Raw genomic sequence first — 11,296 nt, 5'->3', positions numbered from 1 at the left:
AGTCTTGAAGAATATAATATATCGTGAAGGAAAAGCATAAGGCACTTATCATAGAGTAGATTAAGATGTGACTGTGCAGAGCTAAAACAGTGCTTTGGCCATTGTCCTTTTTTCTCAGTTTTGGCTATAGTTGATAGCCACTGTCACTCTGTTTTTCCATGCCTTTCTCTAAGCTTATGAAGATTCTAAGTATAAATGCAAGAGGTCAAGTTACCTACAAATATGCAAGCTTGTATCTATCCACTGGGTCTTCCTGCTGCAGGTGATTCTCTTACATTGCCTGATATTCTTTCTCATATCTCTTCAGTTTCCTCATTGGTATCTTAATATTGCAAACCTGCTTCATTAACCTTGCATTTTCCTCTGCCCTGTATCTCTGAATGACTTTAGAAAGCTGGACTCTGAAGAACCTTAAAGTACATTCAAAATCAGCCTGCAGAAGATCTTCCTTTGAAGTCTTTAGGAGAGCCAAGGCTACATGAAAGATTATGTTCAGACTCTCACAAAGCAGTAAGTCAATGATGTGGAATACCCTGCAGAGTGGGAACATTGCAGTAAAAAAGTCTGAGAAAGCCCTTCCAGGTTCAGATCAGAAAAATGGTTGTGCAGGTCCAGTCACTGCTCTTGTGTTGGTCTCTCCAACGGATAGAATTTGCACTGAAGATCTTCATAGTTGTTTTTGCAGAGGTCTCATAAATCATATAGTCATATATGATTTTCATCAAAACGTGGAATGTTTGTTCTTCTGGCACATGCAGCAGCAGTACAGAAGCAAGAAAAGACTGTCCTTGACAGTCTTTTGTCATAGGCAGAGTAGACCTTGCAGATTCCTGGCCATCTTGCCCAGTATCTTTAAAGTAATCATGTGTAGGAAATATATGATGAATATCTCCAATAATAACATTCTCCAGGGCTGAGTCTTTTGTGATAAGAAGTTGGTATTTATCCAGCATTGCCTTGTCGTCATGGCAGCCTGCTAATAACTGCCATACCTCTGCCCTCAGTGCTTTAGGAACACCACTCTTCACCACAGTGGATAGCCCTTTCTGTCCTGTACAAGCTTATCGTGCCATCTTCCTAGAAGTTCTCCCCAAGAATATTGGCTCTTCTCAGGACAATCCTCAGACACATCACCTGTTCCACTTGAGAGTTCATTATCACTCTCCTCTCTGTTTCATCCACCTGACGTGACATTGGGCCCCCTCCACTAGTAGGAGTGATTCTTTGGTTCCTCTTTCTCAGACTCTTGCTGTAGGCTTACCACCTCTTATACACCTCTCCAGCACTGGTACGGCCTTTTCTTTTCTTTTTTCCTTTCCTTTTTTTTTTGTCTTTTCTTGGGCTGCACCTATGGCATGTGGAGGTTCCCAGGCTAGGATTATAATCAGAGCTGCAGCTGCCAGCCTACGCTACAGCCACAGTAATACCAGATCCGAGCCTCGTCTGCAACCTACACCACAGCTCACAGCAACACCAGATCCTTAACCCACTAGGCGAGACCAGGAGTTGAACCCGAAACCTCACAGTTCCTAGTCGGATTCGTTAGCCACTGAGCCACAACGGGAACTCCTATTATGGCCTTTTCTCTCAAACTCTTTCAACCTCTTGAAGAAAGTCTCCATGAAAGCCTTTTTCCTAAAATACCCAAATCACTCATTTGCAGAGTACATACCTGCTACTGTCTCCAGGTGAAAGCAAATAGGCTCCACCACCTCCATGACTGCCACACCAACTGCCATAGTCATGTACACTCATTTATCTTTTAGGATTTCTTCATTAAGTGCTAGAAATATTGGTGCATTGGTATTCCACATGCCGGTGATAACACAGGCTCTCCCATCACAGCTCTTTCCCCTGGATTCTATTTCCAATAACTGCATGTCACAGTTTTTCACATTTCAGCCTGGGCTTAATAACATTCCAAAGCATCTTTCAGTCACTAATTCTTTGTTAGAAAGTTGCTGCAGTGTGATCACAACCTTCTTTTCCATTCCTTGTTTTAATTTGACAGTATTTAATTGACAATATTTTTTAAAGTTTAATATTAGTATAAAAGTTTATAAAGTGAGGAGTAAAAGTCTTCCTTGCTCTAACTTCCCCTATTCAAATATCCAAAGGTAAACCCATTGTTTCTTATGTAGCCAGGCGTTTGCTATTAGAATGCAAATATGTGTATATATACATATGTGTATGTACACATACACAGAGAGAGAATCAAACTAAACTAAGTTTTCTTTAGCTTACTTTTTCACCCCAAAATGTATTTTAAGTATTTTTCCATGGGAGCACATATGGCCTCATTCTTTTAATGGTTCTATAGCATTTCATTGTATGATTGTACCATTATAATTTACTTAATGAGTCCCTTCATGATAGCGTTTAAATGGTTTCCTGTTATACACTACCTCAAGCAATGTTGCAATAATCATACATACTTGTGTCTGATTTATACAAAAAATAGATTTCTAAAAGTGGAATTCTAAGTTGATGCGTTTTCACTGTCAACAGATGTTACCAAGTTATTCCTTAAAAATGTTATACCAATTTACACTACTACTGACAGTTTATGGGAATGTCTAGTTTCCCTTTCCTTGGGCCAACACTGAGCATAATCAATCTTTTTAATCTTTGCCAGCGTGAGATGAAAAATGATATTCCACTGCTGACTTTTATTTCATTTGTTTTGTTTAGAAGTGTCAATATGAGGAAAGTCTTAGTGATTAATGAAACTATAAAACAGTAACTAAAGTACAATGACAGAATCTGCTAAATTGGAACTGCCAATATGAACAGTAAAAAAAATCTTTACTGTGATAGTCTAGAGCAGCCATAGAAGCAGCACTTTTGCCTATCACCAACACACACACACACATATACATGTATATAAAGCCCATATGTTGATCTCTAAGGTTATTTTCTACTAGAGGAAACCAAGAATTTTGAAGATAAAGTCATGTCCTATAGCAGGAAAAAAATAAGGAAGCGGAGTTCCCATCGTGGCTCAGTGGTTAACAAACCTGACTAGTAACCATGAGGATGCGGGTTCAATCCCTGGCCTTGCTCAGTGGGTTAAAGATCTGGTGTTGCCATGAGCTGTGGTGTAGGTTGCAGATGCGACTCAGATCCTGCGTTGTTGTGATTGTGGTGTAGGCCAGCAGCTACAGCTCTGATTTGACCCTTAGCCTGGAATCTACATAAAAAGACAAAAAGACCAAAACAAAAAACAAAAAACAAAAAAAGGAAGCATCTAGAAATTTCTGGCTTTTTTCCCAAGGAAGTCAGAATGTTTTCAGGATCGTTAGAGGCAACTCTAAAAAAGGAAGAAAGGCCAGTGAAGGGGTTCCCTGTAACCAAGTTGAATCAATTTAATCATAAAAAATTATAATAATCTTGTTAAATTAGAACTCACTGAATTTTTTTGTTTGTTTGTTTTTTGTTTTTTTTAGGGCTGCACCTGGCACCTGGAGGCACCCAGGCTAGGGGTTGAATGGAGCTTGGCTGCTGGCCTATGCCACAGCCACAGCAACACCATGATGGGAACTCCTGCATTGAATTTTTAAAACAGTAAGTTTCATGATGCCTCAAAGGAAATTTTATACAAGGTATAAAAGTGATAGTTATAAAAAGGTGAATAGAGGACTTCCCCTAGTGGCTCAGTGGAAATGAATCTGACTAGTACCTCGCTCGGTGGATTAAGAATCCAGTGTTTCCTTGAGCTGTGGTATAGGTCACAGATGTGGCTCAGATCCCACATGGCTGTGGTGTAGGCCAGCAGCTACATCTCCAATTAGACCCCTATCCTGGGAACCTCCAGAAGCTGCAGGTATGGCCCTAAAAAGAAAAAAATAATAAATAAATAGAAAGGTGAATAGAGTAGATTATGCTTAGCTTCTGTTAATTCTAGTTAAATAGGAAAATGTTTATTATATAATATATTATTAATGTTATAATGATACTAGATATGTATTTCTGCTGAGTATATTCATCCACGAAGAAGAGGTATTTCCTGTTTTTATCAGTAGGAACAGAGAGAATGAATCGTTTGTAAATTTTCTCCAACAGTTCTGAAAAAAAAGAGAACTATATCAAATAAAGAATGGCCAATCAGCAGGTGGGATTTCCCTAGGGGAGGGGAGTTTCATAGCTGATTTTGTCATCACTGGTCACACACAGTAACCATTAAATGAGAATCCAATTGTATGTTTCAAGATGTGCTTCAAGATGACAAATTAAACAAATATCCCCCAAAATGAAAGCTAGCTGCACACATGCATTCTCTTACCTCCCAGGTAATAAGACATTTTGATCTTATAATGATGATCTTATAATGAAATACTGATTAAGGCATACGTAAGCTTCCAATCACAGCAACAGATCATGTCAATACATCATCATGAAAGGATAAATTAGGTATAGCCAGCTTACAAAAAGAACACTATTCTAATAAAAACACACTTTCTTAAATTTAAATTTATACATATTATATACATGAAGGGTAATGAGGTAGGCTGAATAAAGTTCCTTGAGATGTCCATGTCCTACTCCTCCAAAACCTGTGAATTTTACTTAACATGGCAAATGGGATTTTGCAGTTGTGATTAAGAACTTGAAATACGGACTATTTTGGATTATTTGGATGGGCAGATGTAATCACAACACTCCTTATAAGACAGTCAAAGGAGGAGATCAAGTCAGAGAAGAAAGCAGTGTGATATGCTGAAAGAAGAAAATTAGGATGATGCTTTGAAGATGGAGTTAGGTGCTACAAGCAAAGAAATACAGGAGGCCACTGTAAGCTGAAAAAGTCAAGGAAATAGATTCTCCTCCCAGAGCGTCCAGGAAAGAATCATCCGTGACAATGCCATGATGTTAGCTCAAATTCAAAGAACCTAGAATAGCCAAAAATACATAATGTTCTTGTTTGTCATGAGAATCTTTGTAAAAGAGAAACGAAGACCCAAAGAAACAGATAGATCTGAAGGTGTATATAGTATTTCAGCGAACAATAAATTGTGGGGAATGTGATAAGACAAATGGGGGGGGCGGGGAGGAGGTTGGGTTAGGGGCAGTAAATTGTGGAAAAGTGACTAGGAAATACATGAGGGAACTAATAATAATAATAAGGGTTATTTTAGTAAGTTTGTTTGTGCAGGCTCATTTGAGATCAGCTTTCCACCTCTGGTGATGGGAATGTTCTGCTCTTCCTGATACAGGGAAGGCATCTTTCTTTGGGGAAATTTTGCAACCTGCTTTTAGGTAGAAAGAAAGAGGTTAGAGAATTACAGCTGGTATTTCTCAAATGCCCTCATCTCAAAATAATCAATATGCCAAAGTGACATATTTAGAGGTTGCATAGTTTGATCCCCTTCCTTGGTTTTAGAGTATGTCTTTTCAATGTGAGGTACTGGGGTCTGATTGGGATAGGGCAAACTTCAGGATGGGTAAACTTTAGGATTGTTAACATGATGAGGCAAGGATTATGAAGCCAGACTTAAAGGGTAAAGTCGTTGGAACTTTTGAGTTTATTGTTCTGAAAAGGAAGCTGTTTACACTGTTGAGGGCTATTTGAGTAGTCTATTGTTCAGATCTGCAAATTTTCAGGAAGTTCCTAAAACAAAAAAATTATTTGTAACTTTGCTTTCCAGGGCAAGAATTTCCTAGAAAAAAGTCATGTTAATGAAAGCAGTTCCTAATAGCATTAAGCAGTGTGGTTTTAGGTTGTTTCAGTTCTAATCATATCCTTTATAAGATTCATGTCATCTCTTTTGTTTACAAGTCACTTTTTTCTATTTTGATATGTAATTTCTGGTTCTATGTGTTTTTTTTAACATTAACTAAAAAGAACTATAAGAACACATGAGGCTAGATTATTCATACCTAGTGTTCACATTGACACACAGACGTCCCACACTTACAGTAGAACATGTAGAGGGCTTAAAATAGTGCCCAGCATATAGCAAGTGCTCAATAAACATTTTCTAATAACTGTCCCTCACCAGTAAATTGTTCCAATTTTCTTAAGTTTTTCCAAAGTCTTATAGGAAGAACATCTACAAGATGATCAGACCATTCATACTGCCAAACTGGTTGTCTTAGTGTATTTTCTATATGTGATTATGCTAAAAAAAAGTTTGTGTCTCTCCATTTTGAAGCATACCATCAAATGTCTCATCAGTCCTATATAGGACTTTAGTGTGCTATTTCCCACTAAGGAAGGTCTCAGAAAATAAGAAAAGGGTTTTAATCTAACTATAGCAGATGCTTTTGGTGCCTTGTGCCACATTTCTCAGCCCATCAGATTTTAGTCGAGCATGGTAGACAATTCCGTGCACTTGGCCAGTGTCCCACTTCAAATGCAAAGCTTGGCTACTCTTGCTTTTCTCTTTTAGGCTTTCTTTGAAATCTGGGAAAGCTGCTCATAGCCTGCAGGCTCAGTTCTGGAGTTTGAGGAAATTAACAGCCATGGAGGCAACTAGCAATCAGTAGGGGATAAGAGTTAGTGTCCCACCACCCTGTCCTTTGATGAGTTGTTCCGGGCAATTCTATACAGGTATCAGAGGGCCCCCAGTGGGATTAAGCTTCTTTTGCCCACAGTGGTAACCAGATTGCTACATTATCCTTTGGGAAGCTTTTCTTCCTTCCCTGTCTCACTCGTTCTACTCCATCACTTCTGATTCCTAAGAACACCCTCAAATGTCTGTTCCCCAGTCTTTGGTGAATGCTCTGCTTGAGGGGAAACCCAAATTAAGACACCTACCATATATTAAATTTAAATCATGAGTGGGAAGTAATGGTGGGATAATTTTTGGTCAAAGCAGTCTTCTCCAGCTTTCTTCAAACTATCCACCAAGGCAGCTGCATATCCCATAAAGATATGGATCTGTTCTTGCCCTCTGATGAGGCTGTAAAGTGAAAAGGATGACCTGGACTGGAGATGTCCCTGTTCCACAGCCCCTATAATGAATAGCCATAAGATGCAGTGCCTAAATTAGAAAGTTTTTGAAAGTTTTCTCATAATTTCTACTATCACCTTTAAAATAGTGTGAAAAATCTAGGCAATGTATCCTGTTTGTTGAGTATACCTTAAGCTGCACATCTGCTAAGTTGAGTGACTTCAATAGTGGGCTTTGATGAATGGAAAGATCAGGCACAGATACTGCTTAGACACATGAAAGAGTTTGTTTATCTGAAGGACACAGAAGAAAGTCAACACAATTAAAATACATGGGCAACATTTTCCAAAGCAAACCAAGATATGTAGCTTCCTAGTTTCAAGTGCCTCCCCGGAGGATGTACAGTAGGAGATGATAATGCTTGTTTCGTGGAATCCTATCAGATGCTCTGGAAGCAGAGAAGTATCTCCAAGTCTAGCCATATTGTGTAAATACATACATACAATTCTGGCATATTCCTGGATGTAGCCAGTCTAGGTTTGTGTAAGAGACATCCTTAACACCAAGTGCACCTCATTAACGTGGTAGTTGCACATTGCAAAAAATATAATTGCAAGGTACAAAGTCTTCAGGCATAAACAAAGTCCTACTCCATTACTCTCAGACTCTCTAGTCTGTTATAGCCTGAATTCACCCAGAAGGAAACATAGCAAGAGTCACTTTTCCTAGTCCTTTCCAGGGGATATTTGAGCAAATGGTTAGACCAACTACTGGGCTTAGGTTGAATGTGTTCCTGAGCAGTCTTCATTTACCTCTGTAGCACTTACCACAAGTAGAAGTTAAGTTCCATGAAGGCAGGATTTTAAATCAATGAATTTTATTATATTTATAGTTGTGCAACCATCATCACAACCCAATTTTACAAGATTTCCATTTCAAACCCCCAGCCCATCCCTATCCCCACCCCCAACCTGTTTAACCACAAGTTTTTCAAAGTCTGTGAGTCAGTTTATGTTATGCAGATAAGTTCATTATATCCTATTTTATTTTTATTTGTCTGTTTAATTATTTATTTTGCTTTTTAGGGCTACACTTGCAGCATATGGAGGTTCCCAGCCTAGGGGTCCAATTGGAGCTATAGCTGCCGGCCTATGCCATAGCCACAGCAATGCCAGATCCGAGCTACACCACAGCTCATGGCAACGCTGAATCCTTAACCCACTGAGCGAGACCAGGGATTGAACCTGCAACCTCATGGTTCCCAGTTGGATTCGTTTCCACTGTGCCGCAATGGGAACTCCCATTGTATCCTTTTTTTAGATTCTGCCTGTAAGGGATAGTATATGAGGTTTGTTCTCATTGTCTGACTAACTTCACTTAGCATAATAATTTCTGGGTCCATCCATGTTGCTGCAAATGCCATATTTTGTTCTTTTATGGCTATGTAATATTCCATTGTGTATATATACCACATCTTTTTCCACTCCTCTGTCGATGGACATTTCGGTTGTTTCTATATTTCTCGGCTATTGTATATAGTGCTGTAAGGAACATTGGGGTACATATAGCTTTTCGTGTCATGGTTTTCTCTGGATGGATGCCCAGGAGTGGGACTGCTGGATCAAATAGTAATTCTATTTTTAGCTTTTTGAGGAATCTCTATACTGTTTACCATAGTGGTTGTACCAATTTACATTCCCACCAACAGTGTAAGAGGGTTCATTTTTCTTCACGCCCTCTCTAGCATTTAGAAGGCAGGAATTTTTAACAGTTTTGCACATTCCTTTGGTCCTGGTGCCTAAAAAGATGCAAGATACATAATAGAACTTCAGTAAATATCTGTCAATAAATAAATGAGTGAATTACAAATTATACATCAAATGTTTGTCTCCTCCCCTAGACCATAAACTTCACAAATGGGGGGATCTTCTACCTTGTCCACTTCTGTATTTTCCTCTATCTAACACAGTACCTGCTTCATCAAAGGTGTTGCACACATTTTTGGTAAGATAGTATTTGCATGAATAAAATTTGGTAAAATACATTCCAGCAAAGATTACAGTAAAAAATAAGCAAAGAATAATATTCTTATTTCAAGACTTTGAAGATAAACCTTTTGTGCTAAATAATAATTCAATAATATGTCCTCTCAACTTCAGCAAATGGTTTGCTTATCTCAACAATATTCATTCAAAATACCCCATCCAGTCTTGCTTTTGCAGAGAAAATTATTTTCTCTCTTGAATGACCCCAAAATATGTGGAAATATATATGTTTTCCTCTTCTCCTTATTATTTTGTAAATTGGTATTGGCTTTTTTATTTTTATTGATAGTTGGGAATTTATAATGAAAATGAAAATGCTGACAAGGTCTGGCACTGGTAACAAGTATTACAGATAACTCAGAGAAAAAAGCTTCCCTGAATTACATTAAAATTCATGTCTTGGAAAATGATATAATGTGGTTGACTGGAGATGAAGGTAATTTATCAATTTATTTTGTTGATGAGTATTCCATGATCATAGCTTTTATGAAATTAAATCTGAATATATAACAATTTGGAACACCTAAACACTAAGCCTTATCGCTTGAATGAGCCTCTTTTATCAAACTGGAATTCTAAAATTACCTAGCATCATTTATCCCAATGATGTAACATGTCAATGGCTTACTTTCTATCATTTATTTTCATAATTCATCCTTCATGAAAAATATTACTGAAGTGTTTATCATAAAAATGAGTGAAACTTAAAGACAAAGAAAAATAATAAAAATAGAATTAAAGAGGAGTAACTCAGAACTGGAATATTGATTCAAAAAAGAAGAAATGAAAGAATTATAGCAGCATCTTATAATATTCAAAGCCCAAACTCATTTTGCATATGTTAAGAAGTGGCTGCATTATTCACATATATACTTTCTGGGATATGAGCAAAATTGGAGGTCACTGTGGAGGAAGTGGGCATTCCAGGGGAAGAGTATTAGAGTCCTCTAGAGTAGAAACATTGGGATGGTCTCATATAAAAGAATTGGAGTATAGGATATTTTAATTGTTGTTGATGACTTCCTTTAATGTAGGCTATATTTATGACCCTAGGTTTTTTATCACAGGTAATAGAATAGGGAAAACTTCAAGTAGTTATTCAATTAATTCCCTTTCACCTCTGAAACATTCCATAGGTGTACAATGCAAATGTCACAAGAATAAATTTCAAAAGAGAGATATTGTAACCTTTTTCAGTAACCAATGCTTTAGATGTATCCACCCTTTTTCTCATCTTTATTTTCTGTTTCTAGAGGATTGCACCTTTAAAATGTCTTCGGAATTCCTGTTTTCCTTATCTTTCCATTGCTTCTGTTCTTGTCATCTTTAACAGACTATTCTTAAATGATATCTTTGTAACCAGGTGTTCCCCTCTTCTATATATCCTCCATCCTGCTGCTATTTACATTTCTAAGTAAATAGCTAAGCATGTTATTCTTCTATTCACAAACATCTGATGGCATATCACAACTTGTATATAATTTATAATTTTATTGGAATATAGTTGACTTACAGTGTTGCATTAGTACAGCAAAGTGAATCAGTTATATATATAAACATATCCAATCTTTTTTCTCATATAGATTATTACAAAATGTTGAGTAGATTTCCCTGTGCTATATAGCAGGTTTTTGCCAGTTATATATTCTACACAATCCCATCACCTCAATTTATCCCTCCCTGTCACAGATTCCCCTTCAGTAACCATAAATTTGATTTTGAAATCTGTGAGATTTTTTCTGTTTTATAAGTAAGTTCTTCTGTATCATTTTATTAAATTCCCCATATAAGTGGTACATGATATTTGTCTTTCTCTGTCTGACTTACTTCACTTAGTATGATGACATCTAGGTCCATCCATTTTGCTGCAAATGGCATTATTTAGTTCTGTTTATGGCTGAATAATATTACATTGTACATATGTACCACATCTTTATCCATTACTCTTGTCAATGGACATTCAGGATCCTTCCATGTCTTGGCTATTGTGAATAGTGCTGCAATGAACATGCAGGTGCATGTGTCTTTTTCAAGGAAAGTTTTGTCTGGATATATGCCCAAGAGTGGGATTGCTGGGTCATATGGTAGTTCTATGTATAGTTTTCTGAGGTACCTCCATCCTGTTTTCCATAGTGGTTGTACCATCTTACATTCCCACCAACAGTGCAGGAGGGTTCCCTTTCCTCCACACCCTCTCCAGCATTTGTTATTTGTGGGCTTATTAATGATGGCCATCCTGACTGGTATGCGGTGGTACCTCATAGTCATTTTGATTTGCATTTCTCTAATAATCAGTGCTGTTGAGCATTTTTTCATGTTCTTGTTGGCCATCTGTATATCTTCCTTAGAGAAATGTCT

The 11,296-nt window shown here is 37.5% G+C and overlaps 1 pseudogene; it reads right to left on the bottom strand.

The window, feature by feature from the left end:
* Positions 1-214: 214 nt before the first annotated feature.
* On the bottom strand, positions 215-1,880 carry LOC125116985 (rab GTPase-activating protein 1-like; annotated as a pseudogene).
* Between the last annotated feature and the right edge of the window lie 9,416 nt (positions 1,881-11,296).

The sequence above is a fragment of the Phacochoerus africanus genome, chromosome 15 (genome assembly GCF_016906955.1).
Source record: "Phacochoerus africanus isolate WHEZ1 chromosome 15, ROS_Pafr_v1, whole genome shotgun sequence".
Classification (NCBI taxonomy): Eukaryota; Metazoa; Chordata; class Mammalia; order Artiodactyla; family Suidae; genus Phacochoerus; species Phacochoerus africanus.
Note: the sequence above shows the minus strand (reverse complement) of the source record. Positions and strands in the feature narration are given on the sequence as shown.